This window comes from Lissotriton vulgaris, chromosome 8 (assembly GCF_964263255.1).
Source record: "Lissotriton vulgaris chromosome 8, aLisVul1.2, whole genome shotgun sequence".
NCBI classification, from domain to species: domain Eukaryota; kingdom Metazoa; phylum Chordata; class Amphibia; order Caudata; family Salamandridae; genus Lissotriton; species Lissotriton vulgaris.
The window spans coordinates 855,337,957-855,360,570 of record NC_141696.1 but is presented as its reverse complement, the minus strand read 5'-3'; positions in this window follow the sequence as shown (position 1 = coordinate 855,360,570).

The following is a 22,614-nucleotide window of genomic DNA, read 5'->3' as shown; positions in this document are numbered from 1 at the left end:
TTCCAAAAGCAGCATTTCAGGCTGATGGCTATATATCGCAATTAGCCATTTAGTCCAAAAGGGAGGTGTATAGTATGAAAAAAAATAGCAAAAGTGTCACAATGCTTATTACTATTGGTTAACTTTCTTCAATGTTCATTTGTGCAATAAGAATAAAACTTGTCAGTTTCTTAGCTCTGGTCATTATGCAGTGCTGTTAAAATAATGTTAACAAACTTCCCAGCCCTTGCTAGAACTTGGGCTGAATTATTACTGAAGCACAAATCAGATGTGTCCCTGCAATGTCTTGGTGACTTTTCCTGATAGACTGGGACCAGTAGACGTCGGCAATCATTGGCAAGATGATTGCAACAACATAGTATATGTAACCAGGACTCATATGGATAATTGCAGAGCCTACAAGTTAGCTGACCATTCCTCCGAGCCCACAGCGGGTTAAAGTCATTAATTGGAAGGGCTGCAGCCTCATATAAATAATTTTATTACGAGTTTGTAATTGGAGAGAGTAATTAAAATATGATTGAGGTTTCCCCTTGACATACGAGGCATTCAGAGTTGTAAGGACTGTTTTTTTGGGAAGCCAAGCAATATCTCTCTCGATTGATACTAGAGTAATTTGGCTTTTAATCGTTTTTTTCCAAGTTGACAGGGGAATAATTGAATTAGAGAAGTGTATGATTTCAATCTTCAATGTGGAAATGGCCAAGTGCAACTGTCTGTACCAAGGAGAGAGTTAGTCCGTGAACACTGATTGCAATTGTTTCTTTCATGGATTGAGCTGGTGCACGCAAAGTGTAGATATACAATTTAATTAAGTCTCCCAGACAATGAAGATCTGCACTTGCCAAGCCCGACTCAAGTCTCAGCCTCGCCCTCCTTGCATGCTGGGGAGCCGAAAATATTTTCTTGTAGGCCATTATTTGATAATTCACTAAAAATGAATCCATTTTGCTAGGGAAAGCCAAGAGACCATAAGACACTGCCGGAAGCATTTTGGCGCGTAGGACCCTTAGGATTGACTCAGCTGTGGGGCTGTGCAAATGCCGATTCAAGCACCTCAGACTATGTATAACCCCTGCTCCCTTGGGCCGAAGATGTTTGAGATGGGCTACGTGATTTGCCCTTTCGTTAAACCAAACTCCTAGATAATTATAGCTAATGCAGGTCGCTATGTGTAGACCACCTGCTTTCCAAGACAGGTTTTTCTTTTTTTGATGTTTCCCAAAATTCATGACTTTAGTTTTTGACTCATTCATCAAAAGATAGTTTTTTATATTATATGTGTTAAGGGCATGAGCGCTCTTTGTAGACCTGTTTTTGTATGGTCCATAATAATAATGTTGATAGTGTATTGCATAATCTGTAGTCGTATGCCACCCAATTTTGGGGCGACCAAAGTTGCACCTGCCAATTCTTTAGGCAAGTCGGCGGTATAAAGGTTCAAAAGTAGTGGGGCTAATACACAGCCTTGCTTTAGACCATTTTTTGTTGCAATTTTTGCAGATACTGTTGTGGCTCTTGTTTTAATCCTCTCCCAAGTTTTCTGATGCAGTGATATCAGTGCAGAGAGGAGTGCAGATGGTCTCCCCCAGGAATTTAATTTGCTCCATAGCATCCCTCAATTGACTCTATTGAATGCTACACTGAAGTCGACAAAACAGTAGAATAAAGTTAGTTGGTAGGCCAAGGTAATTTTTCACTACTCCAAGGCCTACCTTTCCCAAAGAATAACATTGGAGTTACCTTATTACATTTTATAAGTGTAATTTCCAAATGGGAAAAGATTACCAGTTCATGTTTGGAGTCTTTGAAATGCTAATCTAAAATCCTATTTTATGGTGAAGTCAGATTTTAAATTATTGTTCTGAAAATGACACTTTTATAAAGTTGGTATTTTCTTGCCTTAGCCATTTGGTGCCTCCCCCCTCTCTGGGTCACATGACTCTGGGTGGGTGACAGTTGGACTTTGTGTATTCGTCCTAAACAATCACACACAATGGGGAGCTTAGGTGTAACTGGATGGGCCATCACTGGCAGGGTGGAAGGGAGGAGCTGGGTCCAACCCCACACTTGAATAGGCTGTGTCCTGTCTCCACGCAAATGGTTGCACACCCTTTGCAGTTAGTCTGGAGCCTGGGCCAGGAAGGCAGGGCACATGTGCACTTCAAAGGCCTAGAAGCTTTCCTCCACTTCAAAGGCACAACTGGGTATAAATACTGGGCCTCAGATACCAACTCTTCATTATATTTCTGAACCTGTGGATAGTCTGTCAGGAGGAAAGACTGCTGTGCTTCCACAAGGACTGCCACTCTGCTGGACTGCTGCCCTAAAATAGCTGCTCCCCTACAGTGCTGACCTGCTGCTTGCTGCCCTCCCACCTGGGTGAAGAAGAGGCTGGACCTGCAACTTCACCCGTCTCCGAGAGTGACTCCAAGGGTAGTCTTCTGACCTTCTGGTCTGATACTCAAGGACACAAAAGCCCCCTTGGACCCAGCAATGCAATGAGTTCCTCACCCCAAGTGGTGCCCATCAAGTCCTGAACCCTTGGTGTGGCTCAGTGACTTGATACCAAGCTTTTGGACTCTTCACGACTGCAAACGAGCCTGTTCGCATCAAGACCTCAACGCTTGCACCACGGTTCAGCACAAAGCTCCGTCAGACCGACTCTCTACTCCCGGGGACCGCCAACATGAAGATCCAACAACACCAGCCCACGACACTTCCCGGCTCTTTGCACTTCACTGACAGCCTCCTGTGACACGAACAGGAATCTTGGCACAAAGGTAAACTTCTGTGGGTCTAACCTGGTAACTGTAACCGATATGCGCTTCATCAATGACAGCATGAAAGTGTGACTTTGACCCAGTCCAGCACAATCAGATAGCCTGAGTTGGCGCTTTGAGCTTTTTAGCGATATTTTCACTAAAATCTTTAAAAATGCATAACTATGGTTCTACTGAATGGATTTTTGTCATTTTGGTCTTGTTTTATTTATTAAATTTGCTATATTTTTCTTCCTTGGTGTGGGATACTTTTTTTGTGGTGTTTTTCACCTTCTTACTGTTTGAATTGTTGAGCAAATACTTCACATATTGCCTGTAAGTTAAACCTGACTGCTCTGTGCCAAGCTAACAGATGGTTTAGCACAGGCTAATTTGGAGTTGGCTTGTGCCTCACCCTGGCAAGGATTGTGGTTGCTCCTTGACCAGAGCTCACACCCCTTGTGGAGGTTCACTAAATTGGTGCCACCTCCTAGAGCTTACACAGATCATCCTATGAGGGATTTTTAAGTCTGGTATTAGCCACTACCTTTTTATTGTACTAAACTTATATGCATAATATACTTGCACAAAAAGGCTTTCATCCACCACTCTTCATCTATTCGTCTTTTAGTGTGTCATTCATATCTGTTTCCGCCTACTAAAGCATACAGCATGGGTCAGCCTACTTCAGCCACTGGCTAACTTCGCTTTGAGTGACTGGATTTAGCCTTTTTACAAGGACCACATCGCCACCCAAGGTAGTTCCCTTCACTGGCAGTGTTTTTAATGTATTATTACTTTAGTGTTGCCTTTGTTTGCAGAGCCTGAAGTGACAGCAGGATACTTTCCACCAGATGAGAACCCAGAGTACATTCCCACTTTATCAGTTTATGTCTCTCACCAATGATGTTGTAAATTCCTTTTCAAGTGGCTTTTGTTTATCTGACTGCTGCTTTTTCACACGATACCAACAACTCACATAAATACCAAGTATAAGCTCGTGAAGGTGCTTTATCTTCGCAACCATGTTTGTCTCTCATTAATTCCATTTTCCCTTCTTTTCTTTCTTTGTTTTCTTTCTTTCTTTCTTTCCTTTTTCCTTTCTTATCTTTTTTTTCCTCCTCTTTTTCCTTCTTTTTTTTCCCCATCTTTCTTTGTTTGTCCTTTCAGAAGCACCACATAAACACAAAGTAGTTTCCTTCAGTGTCAGGGAGTACTGTGGCAATGAGTGCTTTTTTAAGACCAAAACAACATTTTTGCCATAGGACAATATTTTAGTTTATAGGGATAAGTGCCTGGTAGCTTTCCAAACAATAACGTTTTGCAAAAACCATGACAAAAAATAAGATTTGCCCAAATGCTGGCAGCCAACGCCAGACCCATTGACTTTGCCAATGCGTGTTTATATGTGTGCCTACATCAGTAACAGTGCCGCACAAGTACATGGGTAGAGGCATCTCCTTAATTACATGGGACAACGCCCTGTGCAAAGAAAGATCCACTACACAGCCCGCCGGCACAAAATGTGCATCCATGCAATGGGTCTTACAGAGCTGGCCAACCAGGCATCTGCTTTGAATCTGTAATACAGAAACACCCTGGAAGCATTAACCCCTTAAGTGCTGCTGACGGCCAATGGTCGTCAGCAGCGCTACCTCCCCAGTGCTGCGCACAACCATTGAACGTCCATTCAGCACTAGTTCTAATGGACAGCGCAGCACTGGGGAGGAATGTGTAATAGCAGCTATGAGGCTAAGGGCAGTTGGAAATGCTTGCAGTGTTCCCAGGACGCATCTATAATTATAGTCCATAGACTTATGTGGTGCCAAGGTAACTGATAAAACATTTTTTTTTTTTAAATGATGGGCACTTCTTGAATTGGTTTAAACTTTAGTGAGCGTAAGTAAACATTTGTTAGAACAAAATAGTTTCATAGTATTTTTGCTGTTATTATGGTTATTCGCTTGCAAAACAGTTAATTTATATATTTCTTCACTATCAAAACTATTCAAAACTATGTTTAAAAATTTGATTTTGTTATACATTTATAATCAATATTTAAAAATATGAATCAATGTAATACTATGTTACCTATATATATATATTTTCTAGGTAGACGCCTGTTACAATAAAACAAATGCTAACAATCTAATACAGACCGTCAAAGAGGTGACATGTTGATAAAGTCCTTGCATCTGACAAGCAAAGGTGCGCAAAGTTCTTACTGCGCACACCAAGCCCGTTAGATACAGATTTTTGGCCTAAATGCAGGTCGTGGAAGTTCCTGTCTTTCTTGTATGTATACCCTCTTGTCGTTTTCCCTTAAACTGGCAATATTTCTCGTGAGTGCTAGTTATGGCTACAAATATATGTTACGAATATATGATGTTACCACGAATACAAGTTCCACGCATGGCAATACCACGCGAATTTTAGTTCGCAAGTGGCTTTACCACGCTGGAATTTGCAACGATCGATTACACCACGCATTTTAACTTCCATTAAACACAAATAATAAAGATTTTTTTCTTACCTGACACCTTCCTGTCTTTCACCAGCAGCCCGTACTTCCATCCACCATCGAAACAAGCGTCAAAACACGTCTGCCAAAATTAAAAAAGGACTGCTATTTTGACGTAACGGCACGTCTTTGGGGGAGGCACTTTCCTTTTTTTCCTCGTTGGTCCTGAAGTGCGTTTTTTTTTATTTAATTAACCCGCTCCTTTGTTTATTTTTGGGGGGGAGACCCCCCCCAGCCCCCCCAGCCCCTCCCCCAGCCGACCCCCGCCAACCCCCTAGCCAGAACGTATATACGTGGCAAAGACTGGCGTTGAAGGCATACGCGTGGAAAAGACGTTTGCGAGGTAAGTGCCTCGTAGTAAACGTCACGCGTAGAAAAGCCTTCGTTGAAAATGATGTTTCCCATATGTTACAGTTTATTTGCAAGTTAACTTTAAAACCATTTTCCGTGTTACTTTAAAGCCATGAAGATGCTGCCGATCTTTTGTTCTACAAGCTGCTTAAAGAGGGTGTAAACGTTTTAATCGTAACATTAGAAAACTTAACAGACTACACTTAGTTATCGTAATTCAGGTTAATTACGGGAAGTTCGAGAGAGAAAAAGCTTAATAACTACAAGTGGTTGTGTGGGATTACCTGAACTGTGTTGCTGTCTATCGTAGCTGCATAAAACTAGTAACAAGAGTTTATTAAAAAAAAATTATATCCGCTTACAAGTTGGGTTGGGCAACCTAACACGTGGAAGATCAGCATATTTGAAAAAAAGAGGGCCACTTATTCTGACCACATAATGGCCACTAATGTGAATGACATCTGAGTGGGTAAAACTATTGCAAAAACAAAATTCAACTTTAGGAGGCTAATTCACGAAGGCATTTATGAGTCTTTGAAGTAGTAGCCCTTTAGTTTTACTGCACATGCTCATTGATGCTTTTGTGAACTGGCCCATAGAAGCTTAAAATGGGAATATTCAGAGAATATTCTTATGTAGTTAGTACAAAGGTAAAGGACTGTGCCTTCTTTCAACTTTTTCTAACAGAAAGCTGTAAATTTGTGGGCCACTTCACTAAGACATTTAGGAGTATGTAAATTAGTACTCCTGCAGCACGACTACACTTATCGTAAATGCCATTGCAATATACTCCCACGCAGCCATGTTTATTGTGAAATAAATTGCTATGCAGGAATTCTTCTGATCCATTTTTAATTAACAAGGAATCTCAAACTCTTGATTAATTGAATTGTTGGCACTGTGTTAGTCGGTTGCAGTGACTTTGCCCTTGATTGCTTTCCAACTTTCAAGACAAGGTTATCTGCCTAATTCAGGCTTGCTCTCTGAGAGACAGTTTTACTTGCATTCTCTCTATCCTGTCCACTTTGCTTTGGCCTGTGGACAGTTTGTTACCTGCTAGCGGGGCCTAACCGTCCCTAGGGTCCTGTAACCCGATGGTGTTCACTACGGCTCGACTTTCCAAAAGTTTCGAATTAAACCACCACACCGAACGTTAGCAAAACCGAAACAAAAGATCTCTTTGTGCTCTCACATATTTGCAAACATGTTTTTTTTCTCCTCATTTGGCATTATAAAGAGGCTCTTTCTTTCCCTCCCTCACGTGACATTCCTAGGAGATAGAGTCACTTTAAGAAGCCAGCGGTTTTTGTGCTTGAAAATTTAGGAAACACATTCTTTAGCTGTCTTTTTATATTTTTTTATATGGTCGAGGTCGTCTAATTTAAGTACCTCATACTATTTAAATTATATATAGATTGTGCTTCCTTGAGACTTACTTTTATATCCACCTGAGAATCCAACTGGAAATAGATAAAGGTTTAGTTGAGACAATGAACAATGTGTGGCATGTAAAGGTCCCTAAGTTACCGAAGTCTCAGAGGAAAAGTTGAACTGGTGGATATATTGGTGTGTTACTGTTACTTTTTTAACCTCCGTCTTGTTGCATTTCGACTTTTATCGAAATTCAACATTGCTATTATTAGTGCAACATTGCTAGTATTAGTGCACCGAGAGCAGGGTGTAATCAGCATCCGGGAGAGCGGAGGTGAGGGCAATGGTGCCCGGTGCCCTGAGGACAGCGGCTGAAGCCCAGTGAGCGCGCCCACGGATAGGGCGGGAGGAAATAGTTGGCAGCGAGGAGCGAAGGCGCCAAGCACCAGGCTAGGAGGGACTGCGCCGGGGCCCGGGAATGAATGGCGGCAAACACCCGTAGCAACGCAGCCGGGACCGGAGCCGGAGACATTTGAGGTGCCATCCCGGAGGAGCGGGGCGGAGCGAAGCGAAGCAAGCAGTGCCCGGAGCCCTGAGGGAGACCATCTGAGGAGGCCCGTGGTTGGGACGGCGGGCCCTGGGCCGGAGCACCTACGAGAGGGGCGCGGGGAGCGGCCTGCGCTCATCATTGACCCCGGGCCCGGAGGTCAGGGCCCAGGTACGGGTGTCACGGGGGCAAGTCACACGGGCCCTGTTCTCTCTGGGGCAGGGGCCGGCCTGAGGCTCACTGCGGACAGCACACACCGGCATCATGGCAACAGGGCAGCGCAGGACGGGGCGCAGGATAACGGACGTGATAGGGAAGAGTGCCCTTAAAGGAGAAAAAAGCCCTACACCTTCAGCGGCGCCAAAGACTGGCACAGGACCAGATGACGAGGGTGCCCCCATCACCAAATCCTTTCTAGAGACCCTTTTTAATACTCTGCGAGAGGACTTCCAGACATTGAAACAGGATATGGCCGGGGAGTTCAGAGAGCTGCACAGAGAGGTGGATGGCCTGGGAGAGCGGGTGGCCGCGGTGGAGGAGGCCGACCAGTCTCGAAGCGAGGAGGTGGAGCAGTTGCAGCAGGAGGTGGTGCGCCTCAAGGAACAGCAGGTAGACCTACAGGCGCACGCGGAGGACCTTGAAAATCGATCCCGAAGAAACAACATAAGAGTCCGGGGCGTACCACTCAAAACGAAGGGGACAGATGTTACTCTATTTCTGCAGGGCCTATTTAGGGACATTCTGGGGGAAGGAGAAGATTTCGACATACGAATCGACACAGCACACAGAGTAGGCCCAGCGCGCCGAGCATCTGCTCCCCCCCGGACATCTTGGCGTTGCTTCCGGACTTTCCCTTGAAGGAACATATACTGCAGGAGGCCCGGAAGCAGAAACCCTTCCGCTACCAAGACCACCCTGTGGCACTGTTCTAAGATCTTTCAGCAGTCACTCTTCAGAAGAGGAAAGCTTTTAAGCCTGCCACTACCTTCTTGCGGGGAAAAGGCATTCCCTACTCGTGGGGCCATCCCTTTCGGATAATCTTCAAATGGAATGGGGTCCTGCAACAGCTCCGATCCCTGCGAGACACATGCACCTTACTGGGAATAACTCCAGACGAGGACTCCAAGATGGACGATCCCTCGGAGCGACCTTCGCCCAAGTCTTCGCCACGGACCTCTGATGATGGTTGGCAACGAGTAGGGCGTCGGAACGGGTCCAAGAGGTCCCTGAAACCGGACCCACAACTGATGGCGCAGGAACAGGCAGCAGCCATTCAGGAGGTATCCAGAGACACAGCGACACCCGAATAGCCGAGAGGACTACGCACAATGCCCTGGTGCATCAGATTCAGCTGAAATGTGTACGGGGGTTCATCTGCTTCAGGATCAGCAGGTCAGGGGGGAACAGGGGGGGGCGACGGGATCGCCGTTGCCACACACTCCTCCACGTGAAGACTCTGTGGGCCTGAACTGTGCTCGGACAGGCCCAGGACTATGATGAAGTTGGGGTTCCAGTTGGTGTTGGGGCTGAGGGAGGCAGGGGGCAGAGGGTTGGGCAGGGGTTGTTGGGGTTTGGGGGGGAGGGGGTGGGAGCCGGGGGAGGGGGGATCCTCCTTGTCCACCGATTCTTGATTTTTCTTTTGCTTTCTCGCGCTCGGCGCAGAGACAAGCAGAATCTACTACTCATTTATGGTGCCACTTAGACTGAACATCCTCTCTCTTAATGTGAGGGGACTGAATAACCCCATCAAACGCCGGCGATACTTTCCCTCTTGGAGCACTCCACAGCAGACATATGCCACCTACAGGAGACACATTTGCTGCCAAAGGATCATCACCGGCTTAAATCCCGGGCCTTCCCCCTGCAGTTTTTTTCGGCCGCACCCAAGAAGGTAGCAGGGGTGGCGATTCTGGTGCCCAGGTCCTTTAGAGGTCAAGTTCTGCAGAGGGAGGCAGAGATCAAGGGCAGGTTGCTGATACATCGCTTTCTGATAGCCGGGCGGACACTTTTAGTGGGCTCTATTTACGCGCCTAACGAGGGTCAGGAAAAATTCCTACATACTGCCTTAGAGACAGCCACAGCAAACACTCAACCACACCTGCTACTAGGGGGGCGACCTCAATCTGGTATTCCATAACACAGCGGATCGTTCATGCCAACTCTCGGGGCAGTTGGGATCTCTCTCCACAGAAGGCCACGCTCATCTCTCGGACCTTGGACAGGTCGACCTATGGAGACACCTCCACCCAAACTCCATGGCATACACCTACTACTCGGTGGCCCATAAATCATATGCTAGGCTTGACTATTTCCTTTGCTCCTCTCAGCTGGTGGCCCGAGTGCAAGATGTTGATATACTCCCGACCTACCTGTCGGATCACTCCCCGGTGATGGTCACCTTCCTCCTCCCGGATGTGCCTGCCCCGCCCCGACATTGGCGACTGCGAGACGCCATGCTCCAAAGCCCTACTGTGGTGGAGAGGATAAAGGACGTGATCGCCCAATTCTTAACGCATAATGCCAACACTGATACCACTAAGGCCACGCAATGGGCTGCACTTAAAGCAGTATTACGGGGAGAGTTCATCTCTATCGCCACAGCCAACAACAGGGAACGCACCCAGAAAAGAGCCGAAATTTCCCAACGGGTAGCGGAGTTGGAGCAGATGCACCAACGGGCGGGGGCAGCCCGTGCATGGCACCAGCTCTGTGCGGAGAGAAAGATGCTGGCGGTGCTAGACCAAGACGCCTCCGACATGCATACAATAGTGGAGGTGGCCGCTGTGGGAAGCTTTTGGCGAGCAAACTGAGAGAGCAACGCCAAAGGCAGGGCGTTAAAGCCATACAGACCGATCAGGGGGACCTAGCTGTCGACAGCGCTGACATAGCCGCGGCCTTTGGGGAATTTTATAAAACTCTATACGCAGCTGATTCGCTCGACCTCCAGACTGGTCGTGCATACCTGGGTGGCATGAACCTCCCATCCTTAAACGAGGCGCAAGGGGAGTTCCTAGATCGGCCCATTGGCCTGGAGGAAGTGATTTCGGTGATATCCAGCCTCAAGCTGGTGAAATCACCTGGCCCAGATGGCTACTCAGCGCCTTCTATAAAACGTTCTGCCACCAGGTTGCCCCGCTACTGCGGGATCTCTTTAACTCCTTCAGCCAACCCGGTGCCATTCCGGAGGACCTTCTGGAAGCAGCGATAACGGTTATACCCAAGCCTGGCCGTGATCCCACGCGCTGTAGTTCCTATAGGCCGATATCCCTCTTAAACCTGGACCTCAAGCTCTACACCGGCATCCTCGCGGGTAGGTTGGCACCATATATGCAGCAGCTGGTGGAGCCAGACCAGGCTGGTTTCATCCCTCAACGGCAGACCAGCGATAATACCAAACGAGTCCTCCACCTCATCGAGGCCGGGTTACGGACGCGGCCAGACTTCATGCTGCTTACCATCGATGCCGAGAAGGCATTTGATAGGGTGCACTGGCCCTATCTGGAACTGGTGCTTCAACACTTCGGGGTGGGTGATACCCTACGCAATCGCATACTGAACTGCTATCGCAGGCCCAACGCTACGGTACGTGTCAATGGACACACCTCCCCACGCTTCCCAATCGGCAGGGGCACCAGGCAAGGGTGCCCTCTCTCCCCTATCATTTTTGCCTTGTATATGGAGCCTTTAGCGCAACGGGTCAGGCAGCATTGCCTCATCAAGGGCATTCCCTTTGGCGGCGATGTGCATAAAATCAGCCTGTACGCGGACGACATCCTTCTCTCCCTTACAGAGCCGATGCAGTCGCAACGAGCACTTTTCATCGAACTCCACGCTTTTGCAATGGCCTCAGGGTTTAAGATCAATGTGGGGAAATCGGAAGCTTTGAACATCTCCCTGTCGCCAGAGACTCTCATCGAGGTCCAAGGCGAGTTCGATATGCAATGGTCAAAGACTACCATCCCCTATCTGGGAGTTCTTCTGGCCCCAACCGTCCGGGCCACCGCGGAGGCGAACTACGGCAGGCTCCGTTCACGTCTTAGCGACGAACTCCGGAGGTGGAAACACCATTCGTTCTCCTGGCTGGGGCGAATAGCAGCAACTAAGATGACTCTGCTGCCACAAATCCTCTACGTGTTCCAGACTCTCCCTCTACGGTCCCCTGCGGGCTGGCTCCAACGGACACAGTCTGACCTGGGGCGCTTTATCTGGAACGGTCGCCGTCCACGCTTTAAGCATACGATTGCCATTCTTCTGCCTGCCCACGGTGGGGTTGGAGTGCCTGACCTGTCTCTATATTATCAAGCGACACAACTCCGCACTTTGGTGGAGTGGTTCCAGCCGGGATCGGGCAAGTATTGGCTCTTTCAAGACCAAGCTGTGGCGGGCAGGCCCCTACAGGGGATTCCATTCCTTCCCAGAGGATATCGCCCCCCCCAATCTATATGCACCGCAGATTACAAGCACTGTCCTGGATATATGGGATCGGGTGGCGGTCCAGCACGAGCTCACCTCGTTTCCCTCCTTGATGACCCCGCTCTTCGACAATCCCGATTTCACCCCGGGACTGGACCCCAGGGCATTTGTAGCCTGGAGACGTTCGCCCTGCAGGGACTTGGGACATATGTTCGACTTAAATGGTATCCTCTCCTTTCAACAGGTGAAGGAGGATTATGGTATACCAGAGACTGATCGCCTACCCTATCTGCAGGTCCGACATTGGGCTCTGCAGCCGGACGTCAGGCCGGGCGCGCAACGTTTCCTCACCCCGTATGAAAAGTGGCTGCTTACCCGTACCTCTGATAAGAAGCTGATTTCCGACTTGGACCAGCAGCTCCTCCTCACAAACATATACACACATAATGCAGGAAGAAACAGGTGGGAGCTGGACCTGGGGAGACCAATTACACACAAGGAAGGGGGCGGCATATACCATTGGGCCAGACACTCGGCTTACCACGCTGGCCTTACCGAAACCCTGACCAAAGTGGCCACTTATTGGTACCACACACCTGAACGCCTACATCAATGGGACCCCAGGATTAGTAACCACTGCTGGAGGAGGTGCGGGGGGCTTGGCACCTTGGAGCACTTACTTTGGAGCTGTGACAGCCTGCAACCCTACTGGAGTTCGATTTTAGACGACATAGACTCACATTTAGATACTCAGCTCCCTAGATTCCCTGCTTACATTCTGTTAGGACTCCCCAATGCTCTGATGTACCCCTTGAAGTCTAGGAGGGGGAGGCTTATAGCGATCACGCTAGGGGCAGCTATGCAAAACATCCTGGCACATTGGAGAACCACACAACCACCCCCGCATACTGGTTGGCTGCACCGGCTTTGGATGGTTTTGGGGATGGAGAAGCTGTCCTTAGCAAAGGCGGGAAGGGGAGAGGAATTTGCGGATTTGTGGTGACCATTCCTCACTTTGCTCACGGGGGAGTTTAGGGAATTGACCTGCCCTCGCTACTTGCGATTACTGCTCCTAGAAGACACTCCAATCAAGGAGCCGAAAGCTCCAACGCGCAGGCGCAAGACACAGGATCCTTGACCAGCCTATTGCCTTCCATTAGTGGCATAGTGATTCCCATTTCCCTTTTCTTTTGCTTTGTGGACAAGGAGGGGGGGAAGGGGTGATGGGGGGGTTGGGTCGGACGATATTTCCCCTTTGCAGTGACCCCGCATATCTGGCGTTGTCAGTAGTCTCTCTGCCGCACACCCTTGATTGGGTCGAACAGGAAGAGCCGGATATTATTTCATCTGATGGGGAAGTGTGGTCTGTATGTTTTCCTGTTTTGAAATCCAATAAAAGATTTAAACCATAAATCCTCGTGGACGAGTTGAGGCCCAATGGCCATAGCTGCCTACTTTCGAAGTGAGGAACTATGGGTCTGATTATGATGGCAGACAGAATTCTGTCCATCTGCCATTGTCCCGGGGATGGGGGCCAGCTGCCTAAGGCGGCCGTTCCACATATGCAATTATGATGTGACCCACAACACGGCGGTCGCATCTGCCATATTTACCATTGCAGCGGGTGCTGCAGCACCCGCCGTAATGCTAAAAATGCAGTCTTACCATTTCCCTGCACTACGTGGCAGGCACCATGTGACGCCTGCTACATGGTGCAGGGAAATGTAAGGGGGGACCTAAGTGCCCTCAGTGCTTTTGCCCCAGGCTCAGGGATGAAGGGGGCCCGCTATGGGCCCCCAAATCCGTTTCCGCCTGCCGTTTTGTGGCGTGTTGACCTCCGCAAAACGACCAGCAAAAAGGGATATCATAATCCCGACGGTGGTGCTTGACAGGCACCGCCGCAATGCTGGGCTATGCGGCTCCTGCTAAAGGTGGTTGGAAAATTACCGCCTGTCGGAACCACGGCGGTCGGTCTTTCCGACCACCACGTTTCCGTCCGCCATAGTAAACTGGCGGGTGGAAAACCGCAGTATGATGGCGGAGGGTCTGCCACCGACCGCCATCGTAATGACCTCCTATGTTCGAATCCTGGTGAGGCATGAAGTTTTGTGATTCTCTGCGTGACTGAAAAATAAAATGCATATTACTTTGTGTAAACTGCAGGGGCATAGCTTCCAGTGGGTGTTCGAGGTGTGACACTGCTCCCCCCTAATAACTGTATTTTAATAGTTGCATACAGGTGCTTTCAGCCATATATGGTGAGGTATCTGTTGGCTTTCATCAGGAATTTTTACATATACGCAGACAAAAACAAACACACAGTCTTTCCCTATCTGTTGAAATTCCTCAAAAATGTTGGTTACTTTACAAAATGTTGTGTTTTCTCGCGCTTGGTACTCCTTCGAATCTGCATTCCTCTCCCTTTTCACAGTTCCTTAGGCCCTCTCATGCACTCTGCTTGTTGTATAATGTAGTTTAACATTATATGACAGAGTGATGGTTTGAAAATCTGAAGCCCGCACCCCCTTAATCTTACTGACCTAGCTACGCACCTGGTAAACTGTTCTGGTGCTTATGTAAAATGCTTTGCAAAAACTGTTTACTTGCGGTTCTGTAACTTTTACAGAATATGTTAAATAATGACCATCATTAAAACACATGCATGTCTACTTATGTCATTTGTAAAGCTCTCAGCCAGAAATGGTAAGCAGGGGCAAATATTCTGGCTGAATGCCAACCCAGACTTTTCTTGTTCCCGTTAAATAAAAACACTTAAAGCAAGTTAGAGCAGATGGCAAATGGTGAGTTTTTGCACCTGCGTTTACCACTGTCTTTAAGTGAGGGAATAGTGGGCCAATAATATTGCAATGTATTTACACCCCTGGCCAACATTGTCAGGAGCCACAGACTCAACATCATCTTCTATGCCGAGGACCCCCAACTAATCCTCTCCCTGACAATTGACCCAACAACCATGAAAGGCAAGTTCCAAAGATGCATGAAGGACATTCTCGTCTTGACAAAAAACTGAATCAAACTCAACACAGACAAAACAGAAGTACTAATCTTCAGGAAATGCAAGGTCACCCTATGGAACAACGAATGGTGGCCACCTCAGCTTGGCCCCACCACCCCAAACCCATCAAACACTCCAGCAACCTCGGCATCATCCTCGTCAGCCAGCTATCCATGAAGAAACAGGTCTGCGCCATCTCCTCCGCTTGCTTCCTCACTCCGAGTGCTCAGGAAAGTCTCCAGGCGGCTCCCTCCCAACACCAGGCGAACTGTCACACAAGCTCTCATCACCAACAGATTTGACTACAGCAACTCCCTCTACCTAGGAATTACCGCCCACACATGAGGAAACACCGAACCATCCAGAACACAGAAGTCAGACTCATCCTCCACCTCCCCAGACAAACGTACATCACCCCTTACCTCAGGAAACTCCATTGGCTACCAGTCACAAAGAGATGCCAGTTCATGCTGCTCAACCATCCCTACCAGGCACTAAACAAAAGGACCGGCGTACATCAACAAACAAGTGAATTTCCATCCACCCACTAGGGAAATCAATTCCGGATCCCTCTCCCTAGCAGCCACCCAATGCATCTGCTGATCAAACAGCAGAGGCTGCTCCTTCTCCCACCAGGCCTTGATGACCTGGAACATACTCCCCCTGCACCTCAGAGCCTCATCATCACTCCAGCAGTTCAGGAAGGACCTCAAGACCTGGATGTTCTTGTTCAAAGAATAGGCACAGGCAGCATGATTCATCAGCACAAACCCCACCACACCTCAAGACCCTTACGGGTGAAATAGACATGCTTTACAGATCCTGATTGATTGATTGATTGATAAGCTTACACGTTGCTTTCTTAATCTTTTGCTCTCTGCTACTACATTGTTACTCAGACAAATCTACCTACATTTATGCTCAGAGGCGTAGCTTGGTCAGTAAGATTGGTGGTGAGTGCGCTTCAGATTTCCTAACAATCACAATTGCACATAATTTTAAAATACATTATACGAAAATACAAAAACAGAGAGGCAATACAAAAATTTAATTCAACCAGAAAAAGAACATATTCTTGAGTCTTCAGGTGATATTAGAAATGCTTCTTTATTGGCTTCAACCTGATAAATAAGCAGCCAATGAGTTTCTCCCTAAACAGGGCTTCCTCAGGTCTGCAAGTATAACAGGAATACATCAATAAATTACACAATACATATAAAAACTGACAAAAACTATTTTTTAAAACAAAGGCATAGGGCCTGATTCACAGAACTAACTTAAGACAAAATCCTAAACTTACTACCATTTTGGTATTCACAGAAAGCACTTACTCATTTTGGTATTCACAGAAGGCACTTACTCATTTCGGTATTCACAGAAGTTAGGAGTCCTAACTTTAGGACTCCTAAATGCCTTCTGTGAATACCGAAAGTCTTAAAATTGGGATTTTTCGCAGTTTAGTAGTAGTAAAGTTAGGACTCCTAACTTTAGGACTCCTAAATGCCTTCTGTGAATATCGAAAAAATCCTAATTTTAAGACTTTCGATATTCAGAATTTCCGATTGGTCAGTGGCCTCCCAGATGTTTAGTAGTCCTAGTCGTGGGGTGAGAATTACTTCCTTCCCTATTGCAGTGGACATATGTGTCGTGGCTCCGTCCCATAGGGGGCGTACTTTTGGGCACGTCCATAGTGTTTGGAAAAACGTGGCCTGCTGGCCACACCCCCTTCCACACCTGTCGTCGGGTTTAGCGCCTATTTTTGCCAATAATTTCCCGGTTATGTATGAGCAGTGAAGTATTCTCAGTTGGATCAGGCGGAATCTCTGATTGATGGCAGCCTCACGGGGGAACATCAGGGCTGACTGCCATTCTTCGTCTTCTATAGGGCCTACATCATCCTGCCAGCGCTCCCTGAGCATTAAGAAGGTGTCTGGAAGGTTGTTACTCAATTTTTTATAGGTTAAGGAAATCGCCTTCGAGCTAAGAGGTCCGTCAAGCAGGCGGTCCTCTAGTGGGGAGGATTCCGGTATATCAGTAAATGACTCCCTGAGCCAACTGGTATTTGCCTTGGAGCTCAGCAAAAGTCAAAATCGCCCTCCTTGTTGCACTTATTCTTGATATGTTTTGGGTCTATTTAGGACCTATTGCGGGGGTTATTTTAGTCTCCATATTTGCTTTATGCTTTTATCGTACGCGTATTTTCGGGTAATTTACAAATTAACTTGAACATAGCATACCCGTTGTCAAACACAGGACCATCATAATTCTTAGTCTGCTGTTTAGACTTTTTGTTAGTTCTCCATAGTTTTTGCATTCATTGTTAGATGCAAGACTATCTTGGTCTGCCGTAGACTGTTTAAGGGATATGTTTTAAGGATTTTCAATGTCTCTTATCCTTCAGCATACCCCAGCAACTTTCCACGACTTCCATTTGCAGGGGAGTACTAAGTGTCCACACAAGTGTCATAGCTGCCAAGGTTTCAGATTGCTAGGAGTGACATTTCCTTAATTTTAGAGTAATTATGAGTGACATTTCACCGACTATGAGTGACACTTTCTCACGAGCAAAATCAAGCATGGGTGAAATTACATCAATTTTAGCAACGTGACTGTGCGAGCAAAAGCAACATTTTCATAGCAAGTCAGTGCAACAGTAGACCTTGACTTGCACTCATCCGGCATGGTGCAACGGAGGCCTGACTTGTGTCACCTTAGCACAGTAAGTAACTGCATGTGTTATAATCTGACACACTGTACAACCAGCACGCACTGACTGCCTCGCGCTGTGCCAAAAAGGAATTTGCTAATTAACAAAGACACTTGGATGGCAAGTGCATTGAGGCCGAATAAACGGAAGCACTATATTTAGACCTTAACAAGAAATATTCGAATATTTCCTGCCACGTAACTCCGTGTAACCAGCACTGCACGACTTACTTTCATTAACTAGGTAATGTATTCCAGGAGCTGTGAGTAGTGCTGACAGATCCGGGTAAACTGGTCCAACTGAACCCAGAGATAGTGCTGATTTGTAAAAGAAAAGTCCAGGGCAGGTACGAGTGTGAGATGGAGGGCAGAGAAGACGGCCTGGTTGGATGCGACTGCAGCATAAGGGAGTCTGGAGGCCTCACAGGCGCTTTCTAAATACATTTAATTTGAAGTCATCCTGCTAAACTCAAGAGCAGGGTCGGATTGGGATCACAATTTGGCTCGGGCACTGACGAAAAAAGTGGCCCATGTTCAAGGGGCGTGGCATACATTTAAGGGGCGTGGCCTACAGTTAAGGGGCGTGGCCAACATTCAAGGGACGTGCCCTTTCATGAAACACTATTTGGTTACTCTTTGAGGTCTAATTCGTAGAGAAATATTTAGTGAATTAAGCCTTTTAAAGCTTACAGAGCAAGTAACATTGGTAACGACTAGGAGCACTGCAGGTCTGATAACTGAATATTTACATGCAGTCTTAACGCCCTGCACAAGGTCGTTAGATCCTCTTTCCCAACCAGCTAATCATCACATAAATCAGAAATCTAGTACAAAGTCAAGGAGAAAGGGAAAGACTGGAATCTCTGGGAACAGAACATGTAATAACAAAAGTAAGAATTTACAAATGAGGAAAAGGCAGTCTGGGGTGTAAAGAATGCTGAAAAAATGTATCTGTACAATCTAGTCATAAATTTATTTCACAGCCAGCAAGTGATGTCTATATACAAAAAACACAGTTGTATTCACATCTGTTGCTGCCTTCAAGTCTGGGCCATGAGGAGACTGAGGATTACTCAATTAACCATGAAAATGATATAAAATCTGCAAAAAGGAATTCTAACCTGAACATGCTAGAAAAGTTAATTCTTCTGCACAGAGAAAGAAGTGCCAAGTTTGCAAATTTTGCTTAGGCCTCGAACAAGGCCTAGCATAGAATGAGGCTAAAAAGCTCTCTTTTGAGAAATCACATTACACAAAGTCTTAGACATGTCCTGAAATCAACACACAAACATGTTGCCACATTCTGGCCTAGGACCTAAAATAGAGTGCAGTCAGACCTACACACTACAAACAAAAACTAACCAAAACTTACTAATTAATATTTTTGGCATATAGAGAAATATGCCCCTTGTCTGCATTTTGGATGAGGCCTTTAAAATAAAGTTACATTATTAACTGGCACACAAATGAATCAGTAAATTGTGCAAAGAAATGGTAAACAAAATGGTTCCTACTGGTTCCTTCTTGCTTCAGAGGAAGGGATCGGCTAGCAACACATTGCATTTCTGGGTGCTGGATGTGGCAAGTCAAGTAAACCTTTGAGGAAGACCTACTGCACTGAGTCTAGTGCAGTATTTTCTGGATTCGGTGGGATGACAATTGAGGCACACTCGATGTAGCTTTGAGTACTGCTTTACTCAGCCTACTTTGGTCAGCCCTGTGGAGAGTGGGATGCCAAGGGGATTAGATGGCCCCTCTTGAGTTAGAGCTTGGCAGTGTGGTGCCTCTGGTTACAAGAGTAACCAAATCGAAAAGGCAGGGTGAACACTCTGTAGTTCTGTATGGGAGTGTCAGGACTAGGGTGACCAACTGGCATGGGTGCAAATTCAGGATGGGGAGTGTAAAAATTCAGGACAAAGGGTTAAAATTCAGAACAAACCTTCTGGACAAAAGGTACGTTTTACAGACCCATCAGAGGAGGTTGCCCATTATTATGTAAGTAAGTAAATAGACAACCATTTAAGCACTAGTCAAAATAAGTTTATATCAGGTTGAACCAATCGTGTACTTCACGGTTTTTCAGTATGCGCGCAGCTTTGATCAACTGTGCAGGTCTTTTTGTGATATTTCATATGATAATAATCTATATATATGGTTACAGCACTGGGTTGTCCAGTCTGATATTTTGTTTACAATTCATGGTTCTGAGCAGGCATGTTTCGTGAGAGTAATGGTCGGGAAGAACTGCTTGGATAGTCATTGTGAGATGTAAAGTGGCAAACATAAGATGCCGCTAATCCAGATCCAAACATATTCAACCATTTGCAAACCTATCCATCATGTATTCTTCCATCCATCATTTCACTCATCCATCCCTCCATCCACCCTTTTACTCATCCACCCATTATCCACCCATTCATCCACTCTTCCACCCATCCATCCATTCACTCATCCATCCATTTACCCTTTCACCCATCCAGCCACCCTTTCACTTACTCATCCATCCACCCAGTCACTCACCCTTAGACACATTCACCCTTTCAGTCATCCACACATCCATCCTCACTTTTTCTCTCCGTCCACCCTTTCACCCAATCCATCTCTTCACTCATCCATCTAGCCATTTGCCCTCTCACCCATCCAGCCTTCCGCCCTCTCACCCATCCAGCCTTCCTTTCACTTTCTTATCCATCCACCCAGTCACTCATCCTTCCAACTATTCACCCTTTCAGCCATCCATTCTCCCTTTCTCTCTCCATCGACCCTTTCACTTAGCCATCCATCCTTTCTTCCATCCACCCAACTATCCATCTACTCATCCACTCATGCATCCATCCATTGACCCTATCACTCATCCATCCTTTCAATCATCCATCCATCTTTTCTCTCATCCATCCTTTCACTCCTTCACTCATCTATCCAATCTTTTGCCCATGTACCCTCCCTTTCACTCACTCATCCATCCTTACGGCCACCCTTTCACACCTGTTCATCCATTCACACTTTCACTTATCAATTAATCAATCCATCCATCATTTCACTCATCCATCCACCCATTCTCTCTCATCATCCATCCATTCACCCTTTCATTCATCCATTCACCCTTTCACTGATCCATCCAGCCATCCCTTCACTTACTCTCTCACCCACCTTTTCACAATAATTGTGAGCTGAGCCTTTGTACGCAGAGTTGCAGACAGAAGAGACTCATCAGGAACTCACCCCTCGCTGTAGTTCCTAAAGCAAAGGGAGGCGTTCAAGATGCCCCTGCACATAGTCAATCTGAAACCTTGGAAGTCATGAGTCATGCATGATGCACAGTGCCAGGCCCTGAGGTGTCTGTGACATGGTGTAGTTTCCAGGGCTTTAAGTGGGATGACAAAACTGAGGGGTCTCTCCAAAGGGGGTGTTCAATGTAATTATGGGTGTAGCGTAAAACACCTAAGCTACAAATCTGTGCTTAGCATAGTGTGCCGCCCGACTGGTATTTTGCTGCTTCTGTCATTGCGTTCAGATATATAATACAGCAAGTAATGTAACACGTACAACAAGCCAGAACTATAGGTTTTGTCAATGGTTGTTAGTTGCATAAAATAGAAAAGCTGCAACCATGACTTCCTTGAATGTAATATTGAAAATGCATCAGTTCTAAAATGATGACACCGAGAAAGAACTATAACCCTTTTTTTTAAACTTCTTGCACGGGGGAGGGGGGGGGCCTAAGGTGAAGATTGTGCACTTTCAAAACATCACCTGGCCCCCACAGCCAGACCCATTCTTCCTCGCCCACTGTGCCCTGAATGTGAGGGGTGTGAGCGAGGTGTTAAGACTATCACTGTTTCCCCAGCGGCGTGGGCCCCAGGGGGACCATGGTGAAAATGGCTCAAAAGGCCTGAGAAACACCTGGCCCCCAGGGAGGCCAATTCTTGTAAACAATCACCCCCTCCCCAGCCACCCTCAGCGTGATTGCTTTGCAGGGCAGGGGGTGCAGTAGAGGCCACAGCTGATAATCGCTGTATGGCCTGCACAGTGAAGCGCTTTCATTTCTGTCTCTGTCTCCGTGATGTGGGCCATTTTTTTTCTCCCATTTCCCAGTCGACAATGAGCAGACAGCAGAGAGCACTCTCTGTGGACTGGGAAAGGGGAGAAAAAAAACGGCCCACAGAGGGCACTGAAACAGCGGCCCTTCGGCCGATTCCCGAATGCCCGCAGTGCCAATCCGCCCCTGCTCAAGAGCCATAGAGGTTGCTGTGAACTGTATACTTGGGTGAATGGACGTTCGTTCTGAGCTTTGCCCCCCTCCCCTTCACCAACTTTACCTGATGGATCCTATTCCAACAAGAAAAAAAAATAAAACATTTACAGAAACAGAACCCTTCAGGGAGAGCAGTGCAACAGCAGTTTCTGCTTAGAACACCTTCCAAAACGAAGGTACAGAGAAGACATTTGCAAGCCTCGAAGATAATTAACACTTCCTCGTTACGGAAGTTAGTGATCACACAGCGTTTCAGTTGCTGAATTGCTTCTCCCTACCACTGAACAGTCATTATTACAGCTGCTGGCTGGCTCAGGCCGCGAGCGAGCTACCCCAGCAGCAATCCACCTTTGTCGGTCCTGCTGCCCGCTGCATCGGGCCGCAGTCGGCTTTCCAGGCAGACTTGGAAATTAATTTATAAAATTTGCCTTCGGGCAACGGCCGTTATTATAAGCAATACACAATTGGCCCACACAGGAGGAATTTGGAAAGCCGAAAGCCATCAAAATCATGACGTGGTCCGCTGTGCTGCTGCTCGCACGTCCCTGCACTTTCCCTTGGCCAGGTAGCTCGTCATGATTTGCGGCCAGAGCTACACGCAAACTGCCTCTCTCATAGTCCCTGCTGTAATGCAACAGGACGTAACGTTTCACAGCGCCAAGTCCACAAATT